Source organism: Dipodomys ordii, unplaced genomic scaffold (assembly GCF_000151885.1).
Source record: "Dipodomys ordii isolate 6190 unplaced genomic scaffold, Dord_2.0 Scaffold26, whole genome shotgun sequence".
NCBI lineage: Eukaryota > Metazoa > Chordata > Mammalia > Rodentia > Heteromyidae > Dipodomys > Dipodomys ordii.
Window position 1 is genome coordinate 9,713,578 of NW_012267242.1, and position 21,786 is coordinate 9,735,363.

A 21,786-nucleotide genomic window follows, 5' to 3' on the forward strand; every position below is an offset into this window, starting at 1 on the left:
TGCAATCATAGGTTATTTGAGTTGCATCTGGAATAGGCTAAGAAATTAGTGGATTTTTCTTCTCCAAAGATGTTTGAAGTTAATAGTCCCTCAGATGACTTATACTGGTTCTATGTAGCCCTGTTTATAGCATTGTGAGCATTTGGAGATGCCAAAAGGTAGCGATGTGCATCCCAGCATATTTAGGAGCATAAAGATAGATATCTTGTTTCAACACTGGAACTGGACATTTGACTGGTCTCTATTCTGGAGATTCATTTTTGCTTGACAGTTTAAAATCACAGTTGCAACTAAAAGGCAGCAATATAGCGCTTTATAGGTAGACCATTGTGTCAATATTTCAAATTATATTAGCACCACAGGTAACATTTGCCTTAAACACATGTGCACACATGTGCACTGTGGATAACTATGGTCAACTAGAACTTGCCTATGCTCTTACCAAGTTTTTGGTGAATATGCCAAACATGTCTTGGTCTTGAAGAGCCTTACTGTAAAGCACAACAATGTTTGTTGGTTGTGGGGCTTGAACTCTGGACCTGGATGCAGTCCTGAGCTCTTCAGGTCAAGGCTAGTGCTCTACCACTCGAGTTACAGCACCACTTCTGGTTTTGTGGTGGTTAATTGGAGATAAGAGTCTCAAGGGCTTTCCTGCTAGGGCTGGCTTTGAACCGTGATCCTCAGATCTCAGCCTCCTGAGTAGCTAGGATTACAGGCATGAGCCACTGGCGCTGGGCTTAGCATGACAATTATTGTGATGAGTTTTCTTTCACTTTCTTTTGTGTATCTTTGGTGTTTTAGGTTTTGAGATGGGGGTCTCGCTGTGTTGCTTGGGCTAGCCTCAAGCTCCTGGCCTCAAGTAATGCCCCCACCTACTCTCCCAGGTGGCTTATACGAAAGCTGTGTTCCATCACATTGAGCTCCATTTTAGTGCTCTTGCTTTGGTATTTGCTAACTTTATTGATACTCTACCCTTAAGTACATCAAGATTCCTTTATCTTCTAGGACCTAGTTTCTAATGTACCCTATTTATAAATGTATTCTTTCAGTTAGGCCTCAGGAATTCTAAACCTAAGCACACTATTGGATTAGATTAAGATTTTTAAAGAATTTTTAAAAGATAGGAGTAAAATATATTCTATTGTTTTTACATGTTCCTAAATTCTTATATAAATGTCTTTACTCTTTTCTCTTTTGTTATTACCTTAATTCTTATCTTTTCCAAGTCATCTCACAGAATGTTATATCATTTAAACACATTTATGAAGCCAGACGTGGCATGACTTACAATTTTTGAACTGTTTAAACTTCTGAGTAACACATGTATTTTCAACATAGGAGAGAACTCCCCCTACATTTGTGAAATGCCTAACTCTCATGTCTTCTGTCTTAGTGTTCGGGTAAATTGAGGTTCTTGTCACAAGTAATATAAATAGGAGGAGCTTTGAATTCTATTTACTCTTTTCCATACAACTTCATTTTATATATCAGAATATGATGTGTTGTAGTAATTATAAATCTAAATGACAGCTGCTTGTGTCCAAGTGACTTATTTTCCAGTAAAGTCTAACATTTGGAAAATTAACTTATTTGTATTGTTATTTCATGACATAAGGAAAATGAATGTAGTTTTCTCCCTAAATATCTCTAAGAAGTCTAACTACAGAAAATTTCAGTTTAATAGTTCTACCACCTCTTAATAACCACATACTTTATTCATTTAGATTCACTTTAGAGTTTGGTAAAAAGATACAACTGAAACCAATAAAAGACTTTTCTAATTAGATTAGAGTCATGATATAGTGGTCTTCATTTTAAAAACAGATCTCCTGCCAAGAGTTTTATTGTAAAAGTAAGACATTGTGTTTTGAAATCCTATATTGCACACTAAAAATATTTTGGAAGGTCTCCAGAGCCTATGAATACATTTTGCTTTGTTTTTAAACCCTCATGCATTACAAGATTATATTCATAGATGATTTATCTACAACATTGTAATTTTGTTAGGGCTGAAATGATTCAGCTTATATTTAATATAAAACTATCAGATCTGAGCCTTCTGTCCTCTAAAAGTTAACACTATGCTTTGTGTGAGACAAAATGTCTCATTAAAAACAAATGATCAGCTGAATTCCAGTGTGAAACCTATGAAAAACTGTCCTGCTTCAGATATTTTTCACAGTTAAAAAGCTTTTTTGCAATATTACTTTTTGCTAGGTTAAAGTGTATTGTATAATATTTTCACTTATTTGTTTGCATTAAATTTTCATTTTCTTTTATAGAAAAAGGAAAGACTACTTCCAAAAACCTACTGATCTCCTTTTTCCCTTTAAAATATGTGCCAAAGTTTTTAACCTCTACTAAAATTTTTAATAGCCAGGTGTCAACAATTTATATCTATAATCCTAGCTATTCAGGAGGCTGAGATCTTAGGATCTAAGTTCGAAGCCAGCCTGGGCAGAAAAGTCCATGAGACTCTTACCATCAATAAACTACTCAGAAAAAGCTGGAAGTGGCACTGTGGCTCAAGTAGTAGAGTGCTAGCGTTGAAGTACAAAGAGGCTCAGGGACAGTGCTGAGGCCCTGAGTTCAAGCCCCAGGACCAGCAAAAATAAAATAAAATAAAATTAGTATTAAGTAAATGTTAATCTGGATAACCAAAGTACTTTTCAAAAATTATTGACAATGTGTAGTTTCCTAGCTTTTACTCAATTCGAGAAAAGACTATAAGAAACAAAAAGTAAGAAATTCTAGATTTACTTACTTCTTTTTTCTTTTTCTTTTTTTGTTGTTTGTGGGGCTTGAACTCTGAGCCTATGTGCTGTCCCTCAGCTTCTCAGCTCAAGGCTAGCTAGCGCTCTGTCACTTGAGCCACAGTGCCACTTCTGATTTTCTGGTGATTTATTGTAGATAAGGGTCTCATGGACTTTCCTGCCTGGGCTGGCTTTGAACCGTGATCCCCAAATCTCAGCCTCCTTAATAGCTAGGATTATATGCATGAGCCACGGGCATCTGGCTAGGTTTACTTATTTCTAAGACACTTAATCAGAGAAGTCAGACTGATTGCAGTAAGATAAATTGGCAATTAAGGAAACAGTTTAATTGTAATGACTCACTAAATGGGAAAGATAGATTAGTTTTGTTATTTAAAAGCATTTCTTACTGGACACTGGTTCCTATGCCTGTAATCCTAGTTACTCAGGCAGCTGAGATCTGAGGATCATGGTTCGAAGTCAGCCTGTAAGGAAAGTCTGTCAGTCTCTTATCTTTTTTAGTTAACCACCAAAAAGCCAGAAGTGGAGTTGTGGCTCAGGTGGTACAGTACTAGCTTTGAGCAAAAAACAAAAACAAAAAAACAAAACTCAGGGACAGTGTCCAGGCAAGGAGTTCAAGCCTTAGGGCTATCACATGCACAGAAAATATTCTGCTAATGTCAAGGAAAGTCCTATCTCAAAAACTATGCAAATGACTGGGTGCCATGGCTGACACCTGTAATCTCAGCTACGCAGGAGGCTGAAATCTGAGGATTGCAATTTGAAGCCAGCCTGGGCAGGAAAGTCTGTGAGACTCTGATCTCCAATTAAAGTACAGAAGAAGCTGGAAGTGATGCTGTGGCTCAAGTGGTAGAGTGTTAGCCTTGAGCAAAAAGACTCAGGGAAAACACCTAGGCTCAGAGTTCAAGCCTCAGGACTGGTAATAAATAAATAAATAAATAAATAAAATTTATGACACAAAATGAAGTGTTAAAATCTTCCCAAGAATAAACTTGAACAGTACTCTTTTGGAGAAAAGGTAGATAGCCAGCTGCTGTCATTCCTTAATATTCAATACTTGTTTAACTTCCAGACTTTAAAAAAGACAACAGTGCAACATATCATAATCATGCTTAAAATATACTGAATCCTGGCTGTTTCTTTCCTATAAGTGGAAATGGTCTCTCCTGACTATATTAGTCAACAGGAAAGAGGATTTTGTATATTGAATTTTATTTTGCAGGTTACACTTCCATATTGCATTTGTTCCACTTAACAAAGACTAGTTAATAGTAACAAATTTTTATTCAATAAATATTTGTAAAGGATCAATGTTGGAACTAGCACACATTATAATGTGCATTATATACCTTCCCAAAAGATATAAAGGTAATAATACAGTCTGTGCCTCTAGGTGTACGTTAATGAATATCCAAATAACTGTGATAAAGACAAAACAGTCATGGCAGGATGTAGTGGTGGCTCACACCAACAAATCGTAACTACTTAGGAGGATGAGATTGGTAGAATCTAGGTTTGAAGCCAGCCTAATCAAAAAGTTTGTGAGACCACCCTCTCAACCAATAAAGCTGGGTGTGGTAATGTGTATCTGTCATTCCAATTACATAGCAAGCATAAATAAAAGGATCACAGTCCAGGATGACCTGGGCATAAATTCTATACATTGGAAAAATACCTTAAACAAAAATGACTGGAGGCATGACTCAAGTGGCAGAGCACCTGACTAGCAAATGCAAGGCCCTCAGCATGAATCCTGTACTGAAAAAAAGAAATACTAGCCTATGACTTATAGGATGGAGAATTCATTTCTGATAATCAGGGAAGATTTCATGGAGGATGTGTTATTTTTCATGTGCTATACAGAAAGGGGTTATGGAAAGTTGGAAATGTAATAAAAGGCCATTGCTGGATGAAAGAATAACACACACACTGAGAATGTATGTGTAAGTTTATTTGGAATAATGCAGATTCTGTCAGCTATGTCCCATATCTCCTGCTTCAATGCTGAGGAATTGAATCCAGGGCCTCCTGCATGTTAAATAAGCACTGTAACACTGAGTTACCCCAGTGACAACCCCCATCTCCAAGCCAAGAAGTAAAGCCAAGTGTTGGCTAGAGTACTGAGTGGAACGGGAAAGACCATAACTAATGTAGGACCCTGAACAGCTACTAAAATGATCAAATTTTACATGGTAGGCATAGGAGAGACATTGGTGGTTTTTTGGTCTGGAAAAGCAGCTTAATTAGCTCTATCTTCTAATGATGAATCAAGAAGTTTTATGTTGATTAGATTGGAAATGTACTTTGTTGTAATTATTCAGGGGACAATTAAACTAAGAAGGTGGCAGAGAATATAGAATGGATAGGTTGATGGTTGGGATTTGAGATTGAATAAATGGAATTAAACAAGTACCTAAAGGCCAACACAACTCCTTCCCTAGTTCAAGATAATAGTATAAATCAAGTGTTCAATATTGAAATGAAAATGGGTGGTTTAAGTGACTGAGATAGTGGAAAGCAATAGAAACAGTACAGCAGTTGCTTGATGATGACAATGTATATTTTACATCATTGAGTTTGAAATGCCATTAGGACACACAAATGAAATGTCCTTAGCAGTACTTGCCCAATGGAACTTTAAATAGAAGTTGACTGTGATGATATATGCAGGAAAGGAAAAAAAGTACTACTGGATATTGCTCAAGGTTTAGTAGAAGAGAATTAAGAATAATGGAATGGAGGTTGAGAATGTTAGAATAATGGAAATTGAGTAAGGAGGAAGAATATTACCTGAAGGATTCAGAAATGAAGATATGTAAAGAAAATAAGTATTGAGAAAAAAACATTCAATTTCATTTCTGAAGGAACAGTTTTATTAGATGGGGGAGTAAGATTGTAGGAAGTAAAGGAATGAGCTGGGATGAGGCTTGATATTGCTGCTAGTGGAGGGAAAAGAAAAGCTAGACTAATCTGAATGAGCAGGCCAAGCAAGGAAATTATTTTTAGGCTAGAGGACAACAAACAATTTTTGTAAGAACTTTTGAAGGGGTTGGCAGAGAGAGAAGAAAAAGGTGAACTTGTGGAGGGAGAATAAGACAGAGTAAAGAGACTTGGCAGGAAAAAACTAAAGTACTGTCTAGTAAATCTGTGTGGTGATAGAAATTCTACCTGTACTCTTTTGTACTATAGCAACAAGCCACCTGTGGCCATTGAGAACTTGAAATGTGGTGCTCATGCATCTGGGGCACTAAAATTCTAACTCCATTTAATATAAATTAATTTAAAATTGAATAGCTGCACTTGGTTTGTGGCTGCCTAAGTGGACAGCAAAGATCTGGTGTGTAACTAGTTAATTTAGGAAAGAAGGTCAAACATTTTGATGGTCAAGGGACTGGTTCAAGAATAACTTTGAGGGGGGGCTGGGAAGGTGGCTCTGTGGTAGAGCACTTGCCTTGCATGCCTGAGGCCCTGGTTCGATTCCTCAGCACCACATAAGCAGAAAGAAAAAAGCCGGAAGTGACGCTGTGGCTCAAGTGGTAGAGTGCTAGCCTTGAGCTGAAGAGCTGAGGGACAGCGCCCAGGCCCAGAGTTCAGGCCCCATGACTAGACGCCCTCTCCCCCCCCCAAAAAAAAAAGAATAACTGAGATAGAGATGATAAATGTTGAAAAAAACTCATGATCCAGTAGTTGCCTTTTTCCTGTAAAACTCATTTCATTATTTGCTAGGTTTCAGGTGTGACCATGGATTGATTGATTGATTGATTTTACCTTGTAAGGATTTCTAGTGGAGAATCTGCAGATGAGATGAATCACAGCATCATGGAGAGCCCTGGGGAGGCAAGCGTGTGCATTTGTTTTAGTATGCATTTGTTTGTGCTTCCTTCAGTGTCATCCTCAGCCTTGCAGGGTAGGAGTGGGGAGAGAGTTAAGATAAGGTCAAGGGAAAAGCAATTTTGGGACAGTTCTTTGAAAGGAAATCAGTGCCCAACAAATAAAAATGGGGAAGGGCATGGATAGCCTCTCAAGCTGGACAGTGCAGACCAAACTCCTTAGATATGAAATCATAAAAGAGAAGGCCACAAAATTTGCATTTGCAATATTTGTAAGTTTGGAAATAGAATTTCCAATAGGAAATGGATCATGAAAGAAGCCATGAGATTAAGAAATGTCATTTCTCAGATGAGATTAGAATATAAACTGGAGTATATTTCCAAATTCATGGGAAGGAATGCAGCAACAAACATGCTTGTTTTGTTTTTCCTCCACCTTACTTGCAATCTGATCACTTGCTCCAATTTGATTGACTTAATTTTCACTATACAGTTTTTTCTTAAATAATCTAAATTTAAATAGTAAAACTAGGATTTAAGCTGGGCTCCGGTGGGTCATGCCTATAAAAATCTTATCTACTCAGGAGGCTAAAACCTGAGAATTGCAATTTGAAGTCAGCCCAGGCAGGAAAGTCCATGTGACTTTTATCTCTAGTTAAGCAACAGAAAAGCCAGAAGTAGAGCTGTGGCTGAAGTGGTAGAGCACTAGCCTCGAGAAAAAAAATTTCGTGGGACAGTGCTCATGTCGTGAGCTCAAGCCCCATACCCAGGACAAAACTAAACCAAAACAACAACAACAAAAATCCTGGGATTTATTTTTATCTATTTATGGCAATTCCAAATTCACAAAAACTGAATTCAGAATCTCTCAGATCATCTTTTGTAATGTTTTAACTTTGGGTATTGGACTAAGTAAATAGATGGAGGTTTGATAGCCAGTGAATGGTAGAGCTGAGACGGGACTGCCAGGTCTTCACTGATTGCCTGTATTGGGCTATGCTTAACAACAAGGTGTGTTTCTGAGTCTTCAGTAGTACACATCTAACAATCTATTCCAGAAGTGTTAAAATACAATATGGAATATTGTGTGTAGAACTGACCTATGGTTAGTTTCAGTGAATTTTTCTTTCAAATTGCTAAGCTGTTGGCCATTCTGAAAGAAAAAAAATCTTGCTGCAGCATTACTCTTCTGTTTACATTAGGCAACAGTTTACTAGTGTATTTGAGTTTTAGCATTGAGTACTAAAAAGAAAGATAGAATGTCTAAGTGTTAATAAGGATAAAAAAATCTGGAATTAGATTCTGGACTAGGTTCAGTTGGGAGAGAGAGTATGTTAGAGAACAGCTATTATTTTTCTTCACTTTTTAAAAGAACTAAGTATACTTTTCCTGCTGACCCGTGTCCCTTTCTCCCTCTTCCAGGCTCTTTACTCTTATTAATAATTAAGAGAGACAACTACAGTATATGATTTCCGAAAAATAGATTAGGTTTGGTGGCTCAGCCAGGTGCCAGTGGCTTACTCCTATAATCCTAGCTACAGAGGAAACAGATCTTAAGGATTGAGATTTGAAGCCAGCAGGGAAGTAAAGTTGATGAAATTACATTTTCAAAATGACTAGCAACAAAAAGAGACTAGTTCAAATGGCGGAGCACTAAATGAACAAGCAGAGGGAGCGTGAAACTGAGTTCAAGCCCCAGTGATACTAGAAAAAAAAAGAGATTATTTTCAGAGAATGTTAGAACTTTGGAATGTCACTAGCACCTTTATTTTCACTTGAATAATGTGTTAGGAGACATATTGAAGTGACTGGATAAAAAACATGATTTTTTTTAAAAAATGAAATAACAATGTGTACCATACTTTGTGTATTTCTTCATGGATCTAAAGTATTTAAATAAACTGGTTCAATGTATGAATTGTTAACTTTGCTAAAAATATAAAGATTGTAAAGTATTGGATGTAGTGGAAACACTAAAACTCATGTCAGAACAAAGTTACAAAAGTGCATATGTATTTGTCTCTGAAAGGCACACCTTCTTCCTTCTTTCATTTAGAAACACTAGGCAGCACTTTAGCCCTACATATGTAGACCATTTTAAGCAGTAAAATCGCCACCAGAAAGCATAAAAAAGGCACTAAATATACTGAGGGACACTTTTTTGTAATATGACAGCCAGACATTGTCTTCTTGTTGGACTTTAAATTAGGAGCATGTACATCCACAAGTCACCCCTCTGTGCACCAGAATGTTTGAGTAACTGAAAACACCACAGGGATTCTTTTGGGGGTTACAAATAAATTATTGTGTGGAGACAAACTTGCAAGTACAGAATCCACAAATGAGGATCAACTGTACCTTAGTGGCATTGTTGTGCCATGTGGTAATTCTATGTGTGGTTCTTGTTAACTTTGAAACTGTTTTTCCCAGTAGCCACATGGTGTTTTACATTTACACCAACAAGAGTGTAAGGGTTCTAATTTCTCCATGCACTTGTCAGTCCTTGCTATTTTCTGCATTTTATGGCTGTCTTTGAGGATGACAACTGGTATCTCATTGTGGTTTTCATTTGTGTTTCCTTAAACTAGTAAGATTAGTATTGGCTATTTGCATGTCTTTGGAGAACTGTCTGTTCAGAAACTTTGCTATTTTTGAATTAGATTGTCTTTTCATTGAGGAGTAGGAAGCTTAAAAAAAACAACACATCTGAACAATATCTATATTATATACATTATCTGAAAATAATTTCTCCCATTGTATGAAATTTTTTCACTTTTCTGATAATGTTCTTTGTACAAAACTTTTAATGAAGTCCAAGTTTATTTTTCCTTTGTTCTTGGGAGATTTTTGAACTCTCATAATTAACTAATCAGTATGCCCTATTAGAAAGATTGTTTATTCCTTTCTATAATATGAAAGGTTAGATTTCAAAGGTTGAATAAATTATTGCTTATCATTTTTACATTTGAAGTATTTGTAGATTTTGCAAGGTGTTTATGTAACTTTTGAATAATAGTATCAGCGTCATTCCTTTATGAAAGGCAGTGTCAAAGCTTTTTTTTTTTTTAAGAAAAAACTTTGTAGTTAGGAAAAATGAAGGAAAACATAGCTTTGACTCAGGCATTTCTTTTTAAAAATGAAGACTGCCTCTTTCGAAACTATGAAGTTTCTGTCTTAAAAGCAAGAGCCATTTTTGAAAGAGCACAAGAATCTCCGGAACTTAGAAATAAACACAAAATGGTGTTTATTTGTGTTAGTTTAAGTGTTCTAACCCTATGTGTCAGAAAACTGAATTGGTAACACTTATATTAGGCTAAGCAAGCAAATAATATCAGCCAACATGGCTTTAATCTACTAAGTAACTTTAAATCTGAAAGATCAAAGGACATTATAACTAAAAACAGTCCTTGTTGCAATTTCCCTGTAGAAGCAGGAAAAGGCTAGAAATTACATGTCACCTTCATATCCTGGCTTGCTGACCTCCTGCTCTGATCAGGCTTCTCTGTATGCCAGCTGTTACCATTATTAACTTGCCCCCAGGGGTTAAGTAGGAGAAAAACTCCTGTCCTATAGGAGAGCAAACAACCCAAGTTCCAGCCCCTAACATGCCTAATTCAAAGCAATCTGCATGTGCTTGTCATTCCGTCCCTCCTAGCTCTCAGTTTGCTCTGCCCCTAGCTGCTCCTGCCAACTCTTGCTTTCTGTGGCTCCCTGTTCTGCAGCCAGTGGTGGCTGTGAAGCTGCAGATCTTTGTAAACCAAACTGAACCAGAGAAGTTTCTTCTTTAAACAGTAAGGTAATATTTTTATTCTTGCTTCGCTGTTTGCTTCGGCTACTTTGAAAGAATTTATTTTTTAAAACTAAACTTAGTTTCTAAGGTAGTAGTTAAAATTCCAGCTCATTTGTGTTTTTCCCCCCAAAGTAAACTTTGAACAGCATACATGAAAATCTCACAAAGCTTATTTGACTTTATAGCCTGCCACAGTAAGATATGTTTATGAAAATGTGCTTTCTTTGTGAAGTTGGAAGGAAATTTGAGATTTAAAGTAGGACCTGTTGTTTCATACTTTGAGATTGTTGTTTAATCACTAACTAAATCAGAAAAATTTGAAAATAAGTGCTTCTACCACGACTAGTTGATAGGAGCATAGGTATGAAATCATAGGAATCACTTTTGCAAAATAAATACTTTAAGAAAACAGTAAATTGTTATTTTTGAACCTATAAAGAGAAACGTTTGGTGAGATACCTATTGGCAAACTAAGATTCAACAGCAGATTTAAATCTTATCAGCATTCATTTCAAACCTACAACTTGGTGTGCACCCCCTTGAGCTGTAGTTGACTAAATATTTCATGCATTGTATGCAGTTTAACTTGTTAACAATAATAGCTACATTATAATTGTGCTTATTACAGAAAGCCCAAATCAGAATACATTTACTCTGCTGGCTTTTGTTTAAAGTGAGAATGGGCAATTAATACATGACAAATAGAAAAATTCAGACTGCATTAGTCTATGAAATATTTTGCATATGGTAATAAAATGTAAGATTAAGAAGATTAAACAGAAAAAAAATTAGTGAAAACTGAATAGTTTCATCCTGGCTGACCAGAAATGCCTTTCTTGGATGATAGCATAAGAAATAGACAACGTTTTATAACTTGCTGAAACTTTTCTTCAGAAAATAAGTATTCTTGTTGAAAGAAAAATGAAATATGCCTTTTTATCCAGCAGAGGATTATTTTAGATCATAATATTTATAATTAAGACAGCTCCAGTTCCCTTTGATGGCTAGGATATCACTAAACTATGTAAATAAGCTCTAAACTAGTAAGTATCTTGCTAGTAGGCTTGCTACGTCCCTTGATTTTAAAGTATGCTGACACATTTCTGCTTTTTAAAATGTTAAAGATGGCCTTTTGCATTATTTTATTTTTTTACTTTTGTTTCTCCAATCAACTATTTTTGAATGTTTCATTGTCAAAATATTGAATATTGGAATTTCTTCTTGAGATAATGTATATGGAACTTTTGTTTCAGTGTCCATCTTCCCATGTTTCATATAGTATATTTCACAGACATGAGAATTAAAATTGTGAACATCAACTATTTACATTGATTATAAACATATATAATATTTAAGTACCTGAAATGACTGTCCTCCAGTGCAATTCAGAAATTACCTGATAACCTTGCCTTAGTCTAAAAAAAATGATGTGTCTTTAAAAATTGGTTCATCCAGCCTTTAACCCTAATCTCACCTGCTTTATTGAACCAATTGACCCTTTTTTGGCAGCTCTTTGGATATCTGCTTTTCAGTGTTCACTATACCTCGATTCTTTACCTTCAGTTGTAACTGCTTTGAGATTAGAACGGTGCATTCTCACTGCATGTTTTTTAAAACTCAGTGTGGATGATGGCTATGCCTTGACATATATGACTATATGAACATTTTCTGATTTTTTGTAGAACTTGCATTTTGTGATTACATCTTAATATAGAAACAAACTGAGTTGTTTAATATCAAGACGAGCTGCTCAGCCTTTTGAGGAAAAAATGACAAAGAAATAACTAAATCAGACAAACTAGCTTTGGGAAATAGAGGGTCTTTGTTCTCTCCTTCTAAATTTCTTTTCTGTCCTTTTAAATGCTGTTAAATGGACCCATGCATTAGAGATGGACACATTTAGATTACAAAATTATCCACAAAGGATATAGTAGGTGCATCTTTTAAAATCTCTCCCGCTTTCTTAATATTTTTTCAACTGTAAAATAAGTTATTTCATGACATTTCATACATGTGTATATTTATACATGCTTATATTTGTATACATCATATACATAAATGTACTTTGATCATATTTATCTCCCGTTATCCTCTCTAGTCCCCTTTTCACTGGACCCTTAGTCCTCTCAGATAGTTCCCTTCTCCCTTCCCCCAGTCTCCCCTCCATCTCTCACTGATCTCCTTTCCTTTTCCCTCCCCTCTGCTGCCCTCTCTTGCCCTTCCTTCATCTCTCCTCTCCTCCCTTCCTGTTTCCCCTCATCTCCCCCCCCCTTTATTTTTTGTGCCAGTCTTGAACTCAGGACCTGCGCACTGTCCCTGAACTTTTTCATTCAAGGCTAGCACTCTACCACTTGAGGCACACCTCTACTTTCTACTTTTTTGGTAATTAATTGGAGATAAGGGTTTCATGGACTTTCCTTCACAAGGCTACTTTTGAACTGCAGTCCTCAGATCTCAGCTTCCTGAGTAGCTAGGATCACAGGCATGAACCAGTGGTGCCTGGTTTGCCTCTCCCCCCCCTTAAAGATAGATTCTGCATATGAGAGAATACATATGCTATTTTGTCAAAGTCTGGCTTATTTTACCATGATGATTTCCAGGTCCATCCATTTTCCTGCAAGTGACATGATTTCATTCTTCATGGCTAAATAAAACTTCATTGAGTACCAACTTTCTTTATTCATCTATTGATAAGCACCTTGGCTGAATCTATAACTTGGCTATTATAAATAGTACTATTTCTTATATCATTATGAAATAAAGATATTTATCTATTAAATTGAAAAATAAAATTTAATTTCCTTTATAAGCAAACAGAATCCCATGTCAACTCACTCTAACTGCAATTACAGTCCATCTGATACAAGAAAGCATAAAACAGCATTCAGGAGCATTTCTAACAAGAATAGAAACATTTATGAAAATTATATCCAGGCTTTTACTAAAAGTTAGTTTGCCAATTAAATGGAAGAAAGCCTTTAAAATTAAATTATTTTCTAAGCTTAAAGCAACTCTCAGAGTCCTTAAATAAAAAGATGTCTTTAATGGTGATTCATACAAATACCTTTAGTGATGTTTCCCAGGTTGCTCAGTGGACTGCAGGATACCCTTGAGAGATCATATTTGCTGGACTCCGCAGGGAAGAACCCATTTGAGAAGCTGCTCTGCTCTAGGAAATTTGATTTGCTACCTTTCAAAGTTCACAAAACAGCAGGGAGTGGGGCCTGATATCAAATGCTTAACATTTGTGGGAAAAGTTTAGATAATTCTAAGTGTGGTTTTAAAACAAAACACATCCCTATTTAAATCAAATGACTTTGAAGTGATTCATGGTGATTGATCTCAGTTTTCGGTTTAATGAAAGGCATTTAAAACATTCTCTCACATTCTTTAGCCTCACAATATGTGGGAGGAGAAGGTATTTTTATTATTATTATTTAATTTTCCTCATCCCTTGAGCTGCTAAGTGTTGGGGTTAGGGATGTGTGAAGTATTTAAACATCATGTGGTGTCTTTAGATATGCTTGTGATCTGTTCAACAAAATTAGTTAAGCGTAGTAATCCGATCCGTGTCGGCCGGGGAAGTGGTAATACAGGTGTGTTGCTCAGTTGAAAAGCTGTCCATTTTGGGATTTTAGTGCAGCACAATAGTTTCAGATGAAATCTCCTAACCTTGAGACAGACCCATCACATCTTGAAGTCCTATTTATTACCAGACATCCTATACTTTTTATTTGGTGGGGTGTGAAGCTAGAGAGCAGAGTAGGCCTAGCATCTGAGGCTGTTAGACCCTACAATCAGAAAGGCTTAAGATGCTTAAAATGTACTCAGACACTTACCCCCAGGACCTCACATGGAATATTGCACACACACACTGGAACATTAAGAAACATCTTCAGACACTTACTAAAAGTGAGTACTATACTTTATCTTGAGGGTTAAATAAACTTGTTTGTCAAATTGGCTATTTCCTAAACTTGCTTTAAAAGGCCACTAAGTAATTGGCACTGTGTGACAACTTGCTTCACATTCCCGCACTCTATTGCCCTTGAATTCTGCACAGTTGCCTGACGTAAGCTGATGTTTCATTAAGACTTTCTCATCCATGGCCACATCCTTGCTGGTGCCCTTCCCACATGAGAAGTACTGTATCTGAAAAGTAGAGTGCAATAGGATAAAGCAGTTGGAACAGGGAATACCAGGTCCAAATGTTTTTTAAAATGTGTAGCATAATTTGCATTTTAAGAAGTATTTTCTGAATGTTAAATATTTTGAGTGGCAGTTACTTCTTCATAAATTGATAAGAATTGATTATATAAAGGACAAATCAGTGGTGCTCAGCCTTAGCTGCACCTTAGAATCATATGGGAGACTTTTGAAATACTGCATGTCCATGCTACTCCAACATGAATTAAATCAGAACCTCTAGCCAGGGGTCTAGTCCTGTAATTAAAAAAAAAATACCATAGTGATTTAATCTGTAGCCTAAGTTGAGACTGCTGTAACAGATCTGTAAGTTGTGAATGTTTGTGGTTATATATTGTATTCCCCTCAAGACTGATAGCGGAGTCCAGATAAATGTCTTTGCTGGTTCTTGGGCTAGATAACTACATATAGCAGAAGAACCTTAACAAATACAATTCAGTAATAGTGATCTTTAAGTATACATTTAGGAAGATAAGAATTTGTACTAAATGAAGATGTTATTGATCACTTAACTCAAATTGTAAAAGATACTCACAAGTCTCTTCCTACATATACCTACTGCCAAAGTACATGAACCATAACGTGAGAAAAATCAGATTGTGTGTGTGTGTGTGTGTGTGTGTGTGTGTGTGTGTGTGTGTGTGTGTGCACGCGCGTGCTCGCGCATGTGCTTGCACGCCTGCTTATCCTGGGGCTTGAACTCAGGATCTGGGTTCTGCCCCTGAGATTTTTTTTTTTCCCTCAAGGCTAGTGTTCTGTCACTTGAGCTACAGCTACACTTCTGGCTTTTTGGTTGTTAATTGGAGATAAGAGTCTCATGGACCTTCCCATTGGGACTGGCTTAGAACTGCAATCCTCAGATATCAGCCTCCTAAATCGTTAGGGTTAGAAGGCTGAGCCATCAGTGCCCTGCGTGAGATTGGTGTTTTTATAACCCTGAATCCTTTCACTCACTGACTCCTACACATAAAAATTTCTGCTTTGACAACCTAACTCCTTTCTAGCAATAATGCTTTCCAAATTCAGGATTTTCTAGTTGGCTATGATACATATACTCCACAACTTCCTAAGTTTATTTTACTTTTATAATTTCTTGTTGTAAATATGGAGGGGGGCTTTGCCCAGCATTTTTAATTTTTCTTCTCTATCATTAAGCTATTTGGAAACTCCTTGAGTAGTTTTTATAAAATGAAATGTGTAACATGTATGGTTTATCCTTTTCATGTCTTTATCAATATACCATATATACATATATAAACACACACTTTAAAAGAGATTGAAAAAAAACATTTGGTGTATTTCTTTCACCTTTAAAGGGAGTATTGATTTTCATAAGTTGAAACTACCCACTTATAAATGTAATACTCAAACAGCAAGTTTTCATTGTAAATGAATTATAATCCTTCACTTTGGGAGTTCCTACAGCTCAATTTGCTTTTTCATGATGTGAGGTAAAGCTTACTAGTACCAAAAAGATCTGATAATACTATGAGCTGTCACTTTATTGTGGAATACATCTAACGCATAATGTTCTTTCCTTCAGCTTATTGTACCTTATGCATATACAGAATAGCAGCTATCATACTTTTTTGGGATAGCTTCTTTTTTACAATGCATAAAGTATTTATCAGTGATTAGGTGAAGATATTTATGTGTTCTTATTGAAGGAACATTTAATGGTAGAAAGTTCATGAACTCAGAGAAAATTAAGAAAGTTTAATTTGTCACAGAAGGGGAGAAGATTATGTTTTTCTATTTAAAACCATCCTTTTCAGTCCATTTAACTGTTTGGCTCCTTGATTAAAGCTACAGATTTTATTATCAAATTTCAAAACTATCTTTAGAAATGTTGAATTCAAGGGCTATTTTTCATGTGGACCTTCAGAATTTTATGTCAGTAGTCTCTTGTGATCCTGCAAACACTAGTTGAACTTGGTCTTGCCTTGGAATCGTCCTGAGGTAGTGGAAAAGCCTTACCTTTAGAGTCATGCTTGTGTGGGATTAAATCCCAATCATGTGATTTTGAGTTAACATTTTTGACACTCAGCTTTTCTCTATAAGAGGTTAAAATATCTTCATTGAAGTATTTTGAGGAAAGTGCTTGACATGGTGACATAATGGAAAAACAGTTCTAGTAGCACTTTGTAAGGAGAAACTATTCCTAGAGAGAAAGCAAACTGGCTGATATCCTCCCACACAACTTCCTAAGAGCCCTGCTGAAGAAGATGCCTGATATACAGCTTATTGGCAATTTATTTTGGCATTTAGAAAAGCTGTTAATAGGCCAAGTAGGCACTGTCAGATCTGGGGCCATATTTGTAGGATGAGCATCCAGCGAACTTTGAGGAACCACTTCTCATTAAAACAGGTTTGATAAGTAATAAATAACAGGTACTTCCTTAATTGATTTTTAAATATGACATGAAAAAGAAACCTGAAGACCTATGTTCTCATAATCTTAGGAGAAAATCATATCTCTCCTACTTAACTGGGCAAGGTGCTTTAATCCACATATTTGATTTGCATAAAAAGATTAACATCTTGTTAGCTCTTATTTCAAGGCACAGAACAGTTTGGGAGTCATGAAATAAGCTATAATTAGACATTTCCATGAGAAATTCTGTTAATTTTTTTTTCTGTCCTCATTAGGAAAGAGCCTTTCTTATTTTCTTCATCCTACTTGAGTTGTGCATCATCTTGATACCACTTAGGTTAAATTCTCTTGTACCTCCCCATCTCATTTGTGTTTTCCCCACCTTGCAAAGGGACCAGCAGTATGGGCATGTTGTTGGAGTCTTGTTGCTCCAAATAAAGTGGGCAGATATATCAGACTCTGTATTTTGACTGCTTCTCAAGGCAAATTTTATGTTTGGAAACACTGCACTCATGCTTTTTATATTAATCAAGTGAAATTGCTCTGGGAAATACTCTTCTGAAAGAGATTGTTAGCTATAACATAGAATGTTGTTGGGGAACCAGTCTTGTTATGTCTTACTCAGTGTTATGAATCTGGTGAAGCAAAGTGCTATTCTAAAATAGATCATCTAAGGGGCCAGGTAGGGTTTTGTATGCTTGTAATCTCAATTACTAGAAAGTATAAGAAAGAGAATTGAAATAGGAGGTTGCTTCCAGATGAAAACTGGAAATTTTACTAAAAAACAAAACAAATAACTAAAGCATAAAGTGCTGAAGGAATGGCTTAAGTGGCTAAGCACCTGCCTAGCAAGCATGAAAATTCATGTTCAATGCCTGTCACTATCATCAAATTATATACATACATGCCTGCATGCATATCATCATCATTGTAATAATTGTAATCACCAACTATACTTAAAGTAGTTTAGTAGAAAGCTCTCAACTTTGGCATCAGATTTTCAAGTCTCTATCATTAGTATGTGACTTTGAGCACTTTACCTAGATTGAGTGAGTGTGTCATTTTTGCAAAGTAGTGGTAATACCTGCCACGTCTGTTTTTCTGAGGGCTATTAGAAAGATCAACTCAAGTGAAATCTTGTGTGTGGAAATGATTTGTGCTCATGTAACAGTTGATGCTCTTTCAGGCTATATGAGCCTGTGTTTATTAAGGGTAGTGATGTCTTTGCTAAGTGATTACTGTGGTAATTGGAACAGGTCTGTGTATTCTCTCACTATACATTTAGATTTTAACTTGACAGTTTTCTGGCCTGGATAAGAGTTCCAATTCCACGTAGTTACTATAAGGTTTTATTAATGTACTTTTGAAGTATCTGAACTCTGGCAGACACCTATATAGTTTGAGTGCATTCTGTGGATAAGTTAGGTATTATTAACATAGTTTGGTATATATGGTATTGATGAATAATCATATGATTATAATTATGACCATATAACAACATTTTCAGTGGTGTGCTACTTTTTGTCTTTGAAGCATAGTGATTCTGTTTACTTTATAGGTACAAATTTCTCAAGTTCCAAACAATAGGAGGTATAATTCAATCACATAGCTCTTGTGACCTCTTTTTTGTTGGCCGTGGGGCCTGAACTCTGGGCCTGGGCACTGTCCCTCAGCTCTTTAGCTCAAGGCTAGCACTCTACCAATTGAGCCACAGCACTACTTCTGGCTTTTCCTGTTTATGTGGTGCTGAGGAATTGAACCTAGTGCCTCATACATTCAAGGCAAGTACTCTACCACTGAGCCACCTTCCCAGCCCTGCTCTTGTGACTCTTTACACAAATACACACATGTGTTCAAACATAAACACCTTTTTAAATCCATGGGTTCATACCATACAGGTTGTTCTTCAGCTAAGTTTTCTTTGTACTTAATGTTTCTTTGTATTTCTTTCTATCCACTTTATCCATACCTAACTCATCCCTTTTCATTGCACAGAATGCTCATGTTTTGGATGCAACAAATTTAAGTTCCCTATTGATAATTTTCACCTTTAGTGCTTTAGTCAGCATCTTATTGCATACATGTATCTTTATACATTGTTCAAGCATATGCAAGGGATAAAACTCTACTAGAATTCTGGGATCAAAGGTATTTCAAATTTTGATAGATAGTGCCCTGTTCCTCTCATAGAAGTTGCACCAATTACATTTCACTTAAATTTAAGGAGAAACCAAGACATAGAGACTCTTGAGAGCTGAAGTAATTTGACCCAGGTTCTCACAGTGAGTGACTAGTGGAGTCAGCTTTAAAATTCAAACCTAGTCCTGCTATTTCTTCTCAAATATAGACCTTTCAGTTACAATTTCAAAACGTAGTTTTTGTTTTAAAACCAGGAAACTTCATTGGATAGCTTTTAATATTCTTATCACTTTATTCATTGTAGTCAAAAGATAGTGCTTGGTCAAAGAATTTGTGAACTCACAAATTGCTAAATAAGTTAAAACATAAAAATGCTAGGTGAAAGATCAATTGAATATGGGATTTGTGGCTTTGAGTGTACTGATATTGGCATATTAAATTTATGGACAGCAAGAAATGCACTAAAATTCGTGATATGGAGCCACTGCTTCAACAATTGCTCTCTTTTGGCATTCCCTGTGTTTCTGGTCTTCCCCAAAGAGATTTTAACATAGGTTTCTTTGAAACTTACTATAGTTAATCTAAAACTTATTTCAAACTTGGACTATAAATACAATTATCACTGCCTTTGCCGTTACATTTATCACAATAGTTTGGTACAGTAAAGGATATTAACAGTTTCTTTAGAAACTTTTTTTTTTTTTTGCATTTTGTTACATTTGTTCTTTGTCTTGTGTCTCTTTGTTTTAATTCCTCCATTCTAGTTTTAGGCCAATTTTTCCCTTTTTGTTTCAATTCTGAAGAAAAAAGATCTCTGTGTGGGCTTCAAGGTCAACTTGACTTCAGATTGAAATTTTGCTATTTTCTTGGTCACTTTAACCTCCAAGCCTAAATAAACCATAAACATTTCTTAAAATTACTTATTTCTGGTTTTTGCTCTTTACTTTTTCACTTTTAAAAAAAAAACTTAAGTCAACTTAATTGTTCCTATTTTACGATTAAAGAATCAGAGAAAGCTCATATGACTTCAAATACAAACCAAAGTAAGAGTTCACATTATTCTTTACCATCAACTTCTTGGAATGAAGTTTCCAAGTTACAAAACAGGTTGTGTTCCAAAAATTCATTTCTATGTCAGTTATTTGGCACTTGAACTGCATGTTACCACAGTGGAAAAAAATGTTACCAATGGTAATTAAGTCCCTCAGCTGGCCTATAAGAAATCTATTTAATGCCTATATAACTATAAAATGATGTCTTGGCAAGAAGAAAAAAGAGAATGGTTGGTGATTTTAGATATAGAGAAAAACATCCTTTTTTCTAAGGGCAAGCAGATTTCATTAGAAGATAAGAATAATGGGTAGAAGTTGTGGAGAATCTAGCAGGGATTTCTAGGTACATTGAAGAATTGATGACACTGTCTTAAGCCTAGTTTTACTTTATAACTCGAGTCGATTTTTTAGATGTTTCTTACTAACATAAGTCATGGAACAGCTATGGTTATAGTTGGTAAGACTGGACTATCTAAGATGATGTTTCAGCACACCTGGGATGATATAAACTACCAGCAAAACAGAAGCATTCAGTCCTCTTATGGGAAGGGCAGAAGTTGTTTGTACACCGGCCCTTCTGTACATTCATGGAGCCCAGCAGGTTACTGAAGGTATAGCTCCTCTGGGGCCAAGAGAGAAGGCCTGGAACACTGGCTGTGGGAGGAGGTTGAAAGGTTATGTGCTTCCATTGACTTCTTTATGCAGAGTGTTTCTACAGTGAGAGTTTCTTTTCTTTTTTTCTTTTTCTTTTTAACCAGTCCTGGGCCTTGAACTCAGGGCCTGCGTGCTGTCCCTGAGCTTCTTTATGCTCCAGTCTAGCTCTACCACTTGAGCTTCAGTGCTACTTTTTGCTTTTTTTTTTGTATGTTTTTTATTGTAAAAATGTTGTATAGAGGGGTTACAGTTACATGAGCAAGGTAATGAGTACATTTCCTATTGAGCATCGTTGCCTCCTCCTTTGTTTTCCCCCTACCATCCCCTTCCCTACCACCTCCACAACTACCTGCCCCCCCAGGTTGTAAAGTCTGTTTTCAACATAGTGTTTTATACATCTCATTGTTACAATGGGTATTGTATCCTGTATCAACCTATGTCCTTATTTAAGCATTTTGTTTTAGGAAATAGAGATTTTAAAAAGAGAGAAAGGCAATGAGGGAGAGGGGAAGAGAAATAAAGAAAGAAAGCACACATGTCTGGGGTCCCACCAATATCCCTTCTAAAGTTCTGATGACTTAACTTTCTTCCTCTAGTTACCTGCCTCTTCAAGGTGTGGTCACCATCTCCAAAGAGGTGCCATTTAGAGGATATTCTAGATTTAAACTACACCATATCTGAGACTTAAACTGCAATAGATTCTACCCACACACATACTTCTTGTTTTTAGATAAAACATCAGCCTTCAAATGTACATAAATTTCCTGCCCCTGCAAAAGAATCCTTTGACAAAGCAATACTTAAATATATAGCCAAAGTGAGATTTAATTTCTAAAATATGATTGCTCACTGATGTTATTATATTAATCTTTTTTTTATTTGTGAACATACTGTACAGAGGGGTTACAATTACATGGGCAGGATAATGCGTACATTTCTTACCAAGCATTGCAGCCTCCTCCTTTGG

General features: G+C 36.1%; 1 protein-coding gene across 2 annotated transcripts in view; it reads left to right on the forward strand.

The window, feature by feature from the left end:
* Disp1 (dispatched homolog 1 (Drosophila)) overlaps window positions 1-21,786 on the forward strand; it is a 122,436-nt gene that overhangs the window by 37,505 nt on the left and 63,145 nt on the right. Inside the window, exon 1 of one of the 2 annotated variants that reach the window (XM_013014971.1) lies at window positions 10,282-10,400. The exons of the other annotated variant lie outside the window; for it this stretch is intronic. The gene's annotated coding sequence lies outside the window, so the exon portion shown is untranslated. Of the gene's footprint in view, window positions 1-10,281; window positions 10,401-21,786 lie in introns of those variants that run through there. 2 annotated transcript variants of the gene reach the window in all.